Source organism: Diabrotica virgifera, chromosome 6 (genome assembly GCF_917563875.1).
Source record: "Diabrotica virgifera virgifera chromosome 6, PGI_DIABVI_V3a".
Classification (NCBI taxonomy): Eukaryota; Metazoa; Arthropoda; class Insecta; order Coleoptera; family Chrysomelidae; genus Diabrotica; species Diabrotica virgifera.
In genome coordinates, this window is record NC_065448.1 from 214,674,692 (window position 1) to 214,687,332 (window position 12,641).

The 12,641-nt window shown below is 31.4% G+C and overlaps 1 protein-coding gene across 1 annotated transcript in view; it reads right to left on the bottom strand.

Annotated features, from left to right (window-relative positions):
• LOC126887203 (isoaspartyl peptidase/L-asparaginase) overlaps nucleotides 1-9,409 on the bottom strand; it is a 42,679-nt gene extending 33,270 nt beyond the window's left edge. The window contains exon 1 of the mRNA XM_050654601.1: nucleotides 9,242-9,409. The gene's annotated coding sequence lies outside the window, so the exon portion shown is untranslated. The remainder of the gene's footprint in view (nucleotides 1-9,241) is intronic.
• Between the last annotated feature and the right edge of the window lie 3,232 nt (nucleotides 9,410-12,641).

Consider the following 12,641-nt stretch of genomic DNA (forward strand, 5'->3'; position numbering starts at 1 on the left):
AAAACGTTTGTTTTTCTATACTTCCACAAAATTTATTACAACTATGTTATTACTACAGCTGTTTCGGCAAAGTGCCTTTCTCAAGTGATATATTTTACAATGTGTTTGCCTTTTTAAGTCTTTAACTGAAGAGGTTGAGGAGTGGGGAGCTGTTTGTCTCGAGTTGGTCATTCAGAATTATATCTGTATTTTTCAATTTATTAATTTCCATTGATTCTAAAAGTGATAGCTTAAGGCCTTTATTTTGAATATGTAGAATTTGAAACTCTTCATTGAAAGAATGATTATGATCTAGAAGGTGAAGTGCGTATGTAGAAGTGTCTGTTTTTCTATTGTTGAAAGCCCTTTTGTGTTCTGCTATCCGTTTGTCAAAAGTTCTGCCAGTTTGACCGATGTAAGTTTTCGGACAGTCACCACAAGTTAGTTTGTACACACCACTCTGTAGTTGCTTTCTCTTTCGGCTTTTATTGTTTTTAATATGTTTGCTTAAGTTGTTGTTAGTTCTGAAAGCTGGTGTTATTCCTTTCTTTTTTATGTATCTGGCTATTTTTGTTGTTAAAGGAATAACACCAGCTTTCAGAACTAACAACAACTTAAGCAAACATATTAAAAACAATAAAAGCCGAAAGAGAAAGCAACTACAGAGTGGTGTGTACAAACTAACTTGTGGTGACTGTCCGAAAACTTACATCGGTCAAACTGGAGAACTTTTGACAAACGGATAGCAGAACACAAAAGGGCTTTCAACAATAGAAAAACAGACACTTCTACATACGCACTTCACCTTCTAGATCATAATCATTCTTTCAATGAAGAGTTTCAAATTCTACATATTCAAAATAAAGGCCTTAAGCTATCACTTTTAGAATCAATGGAAATTAATAAATTGAAAAATACAGATATAATTCTGAATGACCAACTCGAGACAAACAGCTCCCCACTCCTCAACCTCTTCAGTTAAAGACTTAAAAAGGCAAACACATTGTAAAATATATCACTTGAGAAAGGCACTTTGCCGAAACAGCTGTAGTAATAACATAGTTGTAATAAATTTTGTGGAAGTATAGAAAAACAAACGTTTTTCAGTGTTTTATTGTGAGATAAAATGAACTTCCATCAAGTAACGGTCGAATCCATCAATTATTTTTTGGTTTTTGTTTTTTTTTTATTTTTTTTGTATTTTTTTGTTTTTTGCTTTTTCACATAGATTTAGAACCTAAACATGTTTATAAATTAACTTTAGTCTATGTTATTTGGACGTAGCAAAATTAGTTATAACATCATCGTAAAATTTATTAATGTGTTGGAGAGATTTTAATAGTTTTTTTCTATTGAAAAACTTGACATTCTCTTTTGTTTCATGGTATTTTGACAATACGTTTTGACACTTTTGAGACAAGGGAAATCCCGTTCATTTAAGGCAAAAGTTGGTAGCAATGAGAGAATTCATGATAATAATTTATTAATTTCGGGAACAGTTTGTTGCATAGAGAAATAAAAACTTGTTTTTATTTCTCTATGAGTTTGTTGCAATGAATTGCAGTATACAGTACGTAAATCGTTCAGCTGGACATAGGGAATATACATTCAGAGAATTGTGGCAACTGCGCTAACCTGTGTTAGTTGAAGCTTTTGTTCGAGTACGAGTTTTTGGTTCAACAGAGCTGTTAGAACTAATAGAATGAGTGAATTTTGAAACAAGGCTATCCATAAATAAATCAAAAACAAAGTTTATGAATAATGAGTTAATAATTTTACTTTAATTTTTAAAATATTTTTCATTTAAAAAAAAATTTCAAAACTAAACAGTTTTCCCATTCCCTTAGGCAAAAAATATTAAGCAACTACATTGTCATATTTTGACGTTTATTTGTGTTAGTCGAAATGAGTTGTCAATTTTGAGGTTAATGCCCCTTAATTCTAACAATGAAATTATCATCGAGAGAGCTCAGTTGCCACAATTAACTCAATATAATACAATGTATACTACATTCGCTCTCGCGAGATTTTTTTTGAGACATTCGGAATAGGAAACATACAACACAAAAATTCCTACCTCACACTATTAACTGCTAAAATCAACTCAAATCAACTTAATCTTTCATTAAAAAAGAAGAATTATTAGAAATAGTGGGAGTGTCTACTAATCTCATAAAATTTTGTGAAGTTTATTTCTACAAAATATTTTTATTTTGTACAATAAATAATTTTCTCATTTGCTATCAATACATTATAATGGTTTAAATAAATAAATATTGATTGGCGTAAGGTTTATGTTATTTTTATGTCTGTTTACTATTAATAATATTGGATATGAGTAGGTGCGTTGGTTTTGTAGTAATTTCCAGTCACTTCTGACAACTGAATTTTTCAAAAAAGAAATTACTAACGTCAGTGTCAAAAAAAATCTCGCGAGAGCGAATGTAGTATATGTATGTATTTAAAATATATACAATGTATGTTCCCTATGTCCAGCTGAACGATTTAGGTACGTACTGTATAAAATTATACATATTTTGTAACTTATCCCATCTTCCGAAAATATTTGGATCAGCATATAAAACTTTTAATTAATTTTTTTAGTTTATTTGATTAAAGAATGATGGATAGTTTTAATACACTTTTCTAATAGATATTTTGAAATTTCTTTGGCGTAACTTTTAAATTTTTGCAAATCTTCAAAAATTTGCAAATCTTCAAAATTTGAAAAAATGAGTATCTATTTGCACAAGTAATAATAGTATCAAAAATTTCAAAATAATATACTTGTTTTTCGAGATGTGTGTCATACTTTTGTATTTTTTGGGGGTGTTCGGAAATATCAAGCGAATCCAAAACGTCACTGCGTATAGGCTCTGAGCTTCGCTGGTGTCGCTCCTGGCGGATTACTAATTCAACTTTCACCGGTAATTTTTAAATTTATTATTTAATTGTTATCGCTTAATATTTACAACGCAAAAAATTAATTAAATTGTACTCGATTTTTTTAAGATTTTGCTAATCATTTTGACGTTCTATTGATAAAATATTAATTTCTTACTTCGGATACTTTCACAATTATCGTGTAGATGGCGCTAATATTACCGTTTATTTCAATCAACGATATTACGGAACATTAAACAAACTTAAATTCAGTATTTAAAACGTAAGTATATTTAAGGTAAAAATATATACCACAGCTTTGACCAACTAATATTTTTTATAATTAATGTTTTTACTTTTAATTTTAAATTAATGACTTTGACATTTTTGTCAAATTTCCGGTAAACGTTTACAGACTTGCCACTACTGGCGCTCGCGAATTTGTAAATATCCCCTCTACGTACGAGCTCACAGCGTATATATTGAAAATTACTATCTCTGATATTTTTTACCAGCTTTGTTATTCTATTCATGGAATAAATAATGTCAGTTGACTGATTTTGAACAACATTGAATATCACATCAGTTTGGGTAAACACTTTCTTAAAAATATGTAAAAAAATATTAAAAGAATAATCATTTAGTAAAGTTTTCAAACCGATTGCTTCACGGATCGAGATACCATCACTTGCAAAATTGTCGCTATTATTAATAAAATTAAAAACTTCCAAAAGCTGTTTACGAAAATCTGCTACAGTGAAAACTAACCGAGATTTAAATTCCAAAAGCTACTTTATTTCATAATTAATGTCATCCCGAGCGCATTATTAGCAGGGTACGTGGCTTGCCTGCTTGCCTGCTGCTGGTGTCTGCCCATCACGTCTGCCCATCACCGATCGGCAGATTGGTATCTGCCGGACTCTGCCATTCAAATACGGGTGAAATTGTGTTGAAATGTATAATTGGTTGCCTGTCGGCTAATATTCCACAGCGCTTCTTTCAAGTAAATCGTAAATCTAGGGACGGCTTGCCGTCCCTGTCGAAGCAGATCTTATAAAAAAGAATAATTCACACAATCGCAATCAGATGCATGGCTGGGATTATTAATTTGAAAAGTTTCTTACGCGTAGGGATCACTTAACATATCGGATTGATCGAATTCTTTTAAAAACAATGAATAAAATTCAGTCTGTATTATCTCACAGATTTTTTTTATTTTACAGAAACAAATATCATCAACTCTGATTAAATGAAATATTTAGAAAATCTACAATGTGTCCATAAATGTGTGGGTCGGCACTGCCGACCCTGACCGGCCGCCACTGCCGAAAATGCTTCCTAAGAGAGCTAGACTCTTTGCAGATGGCGCCTCTTGTAGTCAGTAATACCTCCAGACCAATTCTATTTAGAAAAACCAAAACTTGTACGCCTATTTATCTTTCAGAGATCAATCGATTTTTTTGTCTTTACACTACCGACTTCACAAGTCGGTAGGATACACCAATTTCTAAAAAAATCAATTTAAAAATTTTTCGTTTTTTGAATTAAAAAAAAATTGAAAACCATTTTCAAAATAAAACAGTGTATTTTACCAACTTACAGCAAGAGTAATAGCCCGGTAGGTAGTGTCAAATTTGACCGGAGCATTTTAGCAGGCTGTTTTCGTTTTATTTAGTTAGGTGTTCCAAAGCTTATTAACAAATGATGTGTCAGCTGGCCCAAAGCCGGGGATTTTAGGCAAGAAAAGATAAAATTTGAAAGTAGATGGAAAAACCCTACAACTTATATGTCAAATATGTATCTTCGTGACTTACATAATATATAATGGGTCAGTGGTTAGGATACCTGGCTCCTAGATTTCACCCAGGCGAGTCGGGTTCGATTCCCGGCGTCGTAAATATTTTTTGTTGTTGATTTGAAAAATAATTGTTTTTATAATATTTTTTATATTGTGTCGTATTAATAATAAAAACGTGGCAATATAAAAAACAATTATTTTTTAAATCAAAATGTCAATTTTAAAAACAAACAAGCTGAAAATGCGAGCATTATCATAACGAAAACTTTGTTTATTTACGTATTTTAATTCATAATATGGAAAATTTGCTATTATGAAAAGTTGTGCAGAATTAAAAATTATGTTTTAATGTGCAATTATATCATTCTAATTTAAATGTTGTGAATTATAAAGGTACTTTACTCTTGATCGAAATTCATATTCTTTATATACCTCGTATGAAATTAATAAAATTTGATATATATGATGGTTGCATCATAAATCTTACACCATGAAGAGCTTTTTATGAAGAATAACTTTTCTTCGTCAAATTAAAAATAAAAGAGTTATAAATGAAAATGTTGGTATTCATAATTTGAGAATAATCTTCAAATATTTTTTCCATTAGAAGGATGTAATTGCACATATAAGACCATAATTTTTTATTCCAAACAACATTTCATATATTCGGTTCGCTAAACTCAGACACAACTGGCTAGTGATTTTAGTCAGTAATTTTGCCAATTCGACAAAAAAATAATTACTAAATAGTTAATAATTCCTAAATAATTAGTAATTTTGCCAATTTTGGCAAAAAACAAAAAAATTACCTACTAAAATCACTAGCCAGTTGTGTCTGAGTTTAGCGAACCGACTATAATAACAATTTTCATTTCATAACAAATGGAACAGTCCATTTATCATTACGTAGTCCCATTAAAGGGGAGGCCGTCTACTCGTATAAACATTTTTAAAGTTAATAAATTATTGCTTTCAAAATATTATACTCAAATTGTATTTTTGAACATCTTATTTATTTTATATAATAATTAAATTCACTATCAAATGTCATTGATATTTTATTAATACTTAATTTAAAATTTAGTTTGACATTCACGAAATGTCAAACTCAAATATAAATAACCTATGCTTTGCTTAACAAATTCAGATTAAAAAAACTAGCCTACTTACTATAAACTATTTCAGCTGACGTTTAGTGTGTCGACGGAAAATAAAAGGATTGTGACGTCACATTTTAGACTTTAAGGTCGATTATCTCGAAGACGGTTAGAGATATCGAAATGCCGTTTTCAGAAGACAAAACTACATAAGGATCCATCGAAAAATCTGCTCTAAGTATTGTAGGAGCGGCGACGCAATAACACACAGACTTTGCTAATTTATAAACGAAAAGTTTTCGTTGAAAAGATTTCCGACGCCGGGAATCGAACCTGACTCGCCTGGGTGAAAGCTAGGAGCCAGGTATCCTAACCACTAAGCCAGTATGGATATAAGTCACGGAGATAAATATTTGACATATTATAAGATGTAGGGTTTTTCCATCTACTTTCCAATTTTATCTTTTCTTGCCTAAGAGTTCCGGTTTTGGGTCAGCTGACACATCATTTGTTAATAAGCTTTGGAATTAAATATAAAAAACAGCCATGCTCAAATGCTCCGGTCAAATTTGACAGTACCTCCCGGGCTATAACTTTTAGTACCTACTACAATACTCATAATTTAATAATCTAGTGTCAAAAATGCTTAAAAATTAAAGACGAAAAAGTTGGAATAAAAACCGCAAATTTTTAAAAGAAGAATAATTAATTAATAATTATATAACTGAATAGAGAATTAAATAACCTTTCAAATGAGCTATCAGACGACCCCTACTCTCGTTTAAAAAAATCATCGATTACGTCATCACGCCCAGATAGATGACGTCACTAGTATGATATATATGCCAAAAAATCATAATTTAAAAATAAAAATCGACCTGTTTTTAGATTTCTCTCCAAAGTTACTCATTCTCGAGAAAACGAATTTATTCCAAGTCAAACGTCCTCACTGTATATAATAATTGTATAACAATGTCACAATCTTACAATACATTACATTACCGTTCATCGAAGCCAGAAAACGGCGAACTGAACTGCCGCTAAAAACCATTTGTTATTTGTCACAATGACTTCTATTCTGTGACTTGCATTCTGTAACTTCTAAAAAATAGCGAATTTTCCCACCTATAATACTGACATTTATATAGTCGGTTCGCTAAACTCAGACACAACTGGCTGATTTTAGTAACTAATTTTGCCAATTTTAGCAAAATTGGCAAAACACAAAAAAAATTACCTACTAAAATCACTAGCCAGCACTGGCGAAGTGTCCATGTAACCATTGTTACCATTGGTAACAGTTCAAATTTGTAAATAAATATTTTATGATTACTATGAAATAATTCCATTTATATTTTTTAAAAATAGAAATATTTGTTAATAGTATCCACCTAATTCAGTAAAATAGCCAACTAGACGCACGAAAATATCAGCGAGTTTATGTAAAATCGGTTGCACGTTATTATAATACGCCCTTACCACAGTATAAAGAGGTTCCATATTTATTATACTGTGCCCTTACCGTGCGCCGCGCCGTTTACCACTTCTGCGAGTGGCAACGATAGTAGGATCTTTGACTGGATCGTCTCTGAAAATTTTGCGGGGACGATGGCTCTGAAACCGCGTATTGGTGTTACCAAATTTTAATTTGGTGACGCTAGGTAGGGCCGGTGTCTATCGGGACAGAAAATACCGACCGTAAGAATATCAGACTTAATAAATGCAATTTGAATTATTATTCTAATTACAGGTAATAATTATAATTCCATTTATGAAGTCTGTTATTCTTAGGGCCGGTATTTTCTCGATTAAACTCCGGTTAGTTAACCGTACCGGCCCTTTGGATTCGATTATTCCATAATATGCATTATTAATTATTAGTTTATAACTTGTAACTGTACTTGCTTATTATACAGATAATATATCTATACCTTTTTATCCTACATAAATCATATTAATCGATTTTAATTACATGTCGAAATATATTAATTAACAACAACATTATTATAATATGACATATAATAATATTGATTATACAGTACATTGTAGTGTATAATCAATAAAATAAAAATTATTTAATATTTTAGGCTAAAAATGACAAATGAATGTGACAAATGAATGAATTAGTATACTAATTATACAATTTGGATTTTTTAATAAAGTATAAAGGTGATATAATACATATTTTACCTAAAAACAACAAATATGTTTTTAGTTTGTAGATACTTTATATAATTTCTTAAATTTTTAATTTTTTAATTTTATTTCATCTATTTTTATAATAGACCTGGATCGCGCGTACCAAAAAAAAGTTGATTAATAGCAAGCTGAAAATTCACGGTGTCTAGTCGAACAAACTTTGATGTATGGGAACACTGTATATATAAAAATATTTATAAAATACATTATACATACAGTGCTAGTCAAAAGTCCGTACCCCCCCTCGTATCTTTTGAACGGTTATACCTATAATAGTGAAATTTGGAGGGAGGAAATAAACGGACGTAAGCTTCTTAATTAGTCATGACGGGTGACATAATAGTGACAGATGACGTTACAGAGCCACTGTGACCGATAATTTTAAATGGGACCTTATGGCAAGTGATACCTCGTTTGAAAGGTATTGAAAATACCTATTCAGTCATACTAATTTTATTTGAGTTTAAGATAATTTTGATGAATAAATGAAATAAATATAAAATCGTAGTTTCGCATTTAATTAATAAAAATTCAAAATTCCGCCTATGATTACTTGTCAAACAGGTTGACGTTGACGTAAAAACTACTAGAGAATTAAAAAACGTCAACTTTTTTGACAAGAAATCCATAGGCGGACATTTGAATTTTTATTAATTAAATTCGAAACTACAATATTATATTTATTTAATTTATTCACCAAAATCAAAATCAACCTAAACCCAAAAAAAATAGTATAACTGAATAGATATTTTAAATACCTTTCAAACGAGGTATCACTTGCCGTAAGGTACTATTTAAAATTATCGGTCACAGTGGCTCTGTAACGTCATCTGTCACTATTGCGTCACCTGTCATAACTAGTTAAGAAGCTTACGTTCGTTTATTTCCTCCTTCCAAATTTCACTATTATAGGTATAACCGTTCAAAAGATACGAGGGGGGTACGGACTTTTGACTAGCACTGTATAGATAATATATAATATATCTGGTATATATTTAATATCTGGTTTTGGTAACACTTTAGAAAAAGTCACGCGTCGCCACTGCTAGCCAGTTGTGTCTGAGTTTAGCGAACCGACTATAAAAGATTTTTTGCATAGTTGTGGTTCCTAAGATTTTTTGAACGAGACGCCTCTGGTAACAGTCCACCGCAAAACCCAACTTTTATCTATTCTGTAAGTTGGTAGAAATACCATTCCTTCTTATCAAATTTGAGAAAATGAATAATATATTTGCTTAAATAAATATCCTATCTCTAGATAATATATTTATATTCCAATATTTACCTGACTTTAAAATTTCTTTACACGATTATTTGGTCAATTAAATGAACTGATTGAACCACAAACCACAGCTTCTAACTTCTAATATATCGCTATCGCACCGGCTTACCGGCACCGGCTACCGTTATCGTATCTGTATTCTTTCCAGGGCAGGGGCAGGGCGGTAGACCAGAGAATGAGAGTGAATGAGTGAATAGTAGGAAAATCACAACTCAGCTGGTAATTCCAGTGGCGCACTTGTCACAATTGTCTGACGTTACGCCATATTTTTTTAGCTTAGATCATGCTTATGATTCCGAACTTTTTAAACCTTGTTCAAACACTTTTTTAAATGCATAGATATTAAGATGCTACATCAGCGTCCGATACTATCCATCCTTTCGATTTAATTATGTATACACTTTTATAAGACATTTAGTCTACTTTTAAAAGGTTTTAACCTTAGTATTTTGGGCGGCTCAGCATGTTCTTGTAACACAGATGATGCTCTTGTTACAGAGCGAAAACGTTTTGTTTTTATATTTGTAACCCTTTTAGGGGCTTTTTAAATTAATAAGCCTTTTACAAGAATTGTTAGTTTTTGGCAAGAATTTGAATATATTATTTGTTAATGCATTTAATTAATAAGTCATATTTTTATTATATCTTTATTGAACAGAACAATAAACATGATTAGTTGAAATATCGTTTTGTTTGCTTCCATTCTGAATTTTCATAGTTCATATTTAAGATTAGGACAAGACGAACACACACCTTGGGAGACTGAACTAGGCCAGGGCGAGATAGCTATCATGGATGATTGAAGTACTATTTTCGAATGGTGTTTCAATTAGATGGGGTAGTTTATCCGGTTTATCGTCCTCGTTTCAATGGTTAACGTGACCCTCCCATCTGGAGATAGCCTTGTTGTCGGGTATTGATTGAATCTGGAATATAACAGTTGTCGTGTCGACAGAACACTAAATCTCGCACTACTAGCCTCCTATCTGATGGTCGGTTGTGAATTGGCTTAGTACTGACACTCCCCAAAAATTTAAAATAATATGGAGGAATATACATACATTCATGTTGACACGGTCCCTTTAGTGAGTATAGAGGCTGGTGAGCTCTTTGGCTACATTAGCCTTCGAAACCAGTCGCTACGCAATTGCTTCTTTTGAACATAAGAATCGTGCGGAGTCTTATAGTTCCCAGAACTGGTCGCATGGTGCATAAAAGTCATGGTTGCTTCTGAAAAGGTACACCAAGCTGAACTGAATATTAATTAGTCTCTTAAATACTTGGTACGGGTATAATACAAATGATGAATGATGATATAAAATAAAAAGAATGTGTGTGTACTTTGTACGCACGTAAGAAGTTATACTTCTATTATATAATTTCAACGAAATAAGTAATAATATACTTAACAGGTTAGTTGTATTTTATTTAAATATTAAACTAACTTTCTTACCTACCACTTTCAAAAAATGTTTATTAAAACAACCAAAAATTAAAAAAAAAATGAATCATCCTGGATTGGAACCCGGGACCTCTCGATCTCTGGTCCAATGCTCTACTAACCAAGCTATCGAGACCTTTGTAAGTGACGTCTCGGATATAATTACACAACACGGTGACAAATAGATCAAGTGAAGTATAAAAATGTTATACCTAGATATTTTATTGTCTTACTACCGAGGAAGACAAATCCTTAGACACAAAAATTATAATAATAAATAATACATTTACTAAAACACTAATATATTCTTTTAATGACTTATTTGCGCTGATATATACATACCTATCTTGAAAGATTAGCAACGAACTACATACTGTCTGTGTGCGCATGCGCCAGGGAATTATAAAATTTCACTCTCGATTGTAAAGAAGTATAACTTCAAAAATGTGTACCATTTTTATTCAGTTGCAATGCGAAGCCAAAACTGTCTTAATTTTTACTTAGTTCAGAGAGCGCAACCAGCACTCTTATCGACGATTTCACCACTTTTTAGTGGTTATTCAGAGAATGCATAAGTTGCTATCTCTGTCCTAAGTTGAAATTTTCGACTCTATTAGTCCCCGCATTTCAACTGACGTGATGGTAGTAGGTGCGTAAAAATGGTATACATTTTGATTTTATATTATTATTACTCCTTAAGTAACATAGGTCCATTTTCCGTTTTTTTTATCACGCTGAACAGACGGGGTCGTAAATTGCAAGTTTTAGTGTTGTTCTGAAGCTATTTACTTGTGGCATTTTTACAATTTTAACTATTTATAATGGGAAATAAGCCACAATATTATTAAAAAATGATTTTTATTAACGTTTCGACGCCCAAATCGGGTGCCGTTGTCAAAATACAAAATACTATTAACATAAACAAAAATGTTGTTGCTTAGTAAAAAAAAATTCTTCTAATAATTTATTTAATCTGACTCATTTATATCGCCAATTCAGACATATATTATACATTTTAAAGTAGAAGGCTTTAAAATGATATTGCCAATATTTATGAGTTGCGTTCCTGGGACGACTTTACTGAAAGATAGTTCATTCGATTACATGAAATCAACCCCAACTCAAGACTATCCGTCACAAAACAAATCATAGCATGTGATCTGTCTTTAAAAAGACAACCACATGCAACGGTGACATTAAAATTCTCGCGTTAGAGATCTCATAGTAAATCACGAGGGAAAACCAGGAAAAACCTCGTGATACTATCCCGACATCGTAAGTATTTGGTCTTACATTTAATTTACTCTCAAAATTAATACCAAATTCTGACTTTACTATAATTTTGTTTAAATTATAAATAATATCAATAATACATGGATATATAAGTAATACTAAAATATAAAATATGTACTAACTCGACTATTGACTTACTAATTGTGGTATTTTCTTTCTATTGAGTTCCTCTTTCAGTATGGGTATCCACATCCTACTGCATTCCACCGAGGAATTTGCGACACAATTGGTTTCGTTTAGCATAATTAGAGCCGCTTCTTTGATTTTTCTCTTTTTACTATCTGTTTCTTTCAGGACTATACTTGAATCTCTCCACTGAACTCTATGTTCATTATCCCATGCGTGTTGACATATTTGAGATCTATCAAATTCTCTATTTTTAATATAAGATTGATGTTCACTTATTCTAACGTTTAATGGTCTTGATGTTTCACCTATATAAAACTGTTCGCATTCACAACGTATTTTATAAATACAATTCTTTGTCCTTTCTTGTTCATTGTTAGGTTTAGTTTTAGATAGAATAGATCTCAATGTGTTGGTTGTTTTGTATGTTGTTGAAATGTTGAATTTATTTCCTATTGTTTTAAGTTTCTCGGATAGTCCTTTTATGTATGGTATTGATATTTCAATCAGAGATTCAAGTATAGTCCTGAAAGAAACAGATAG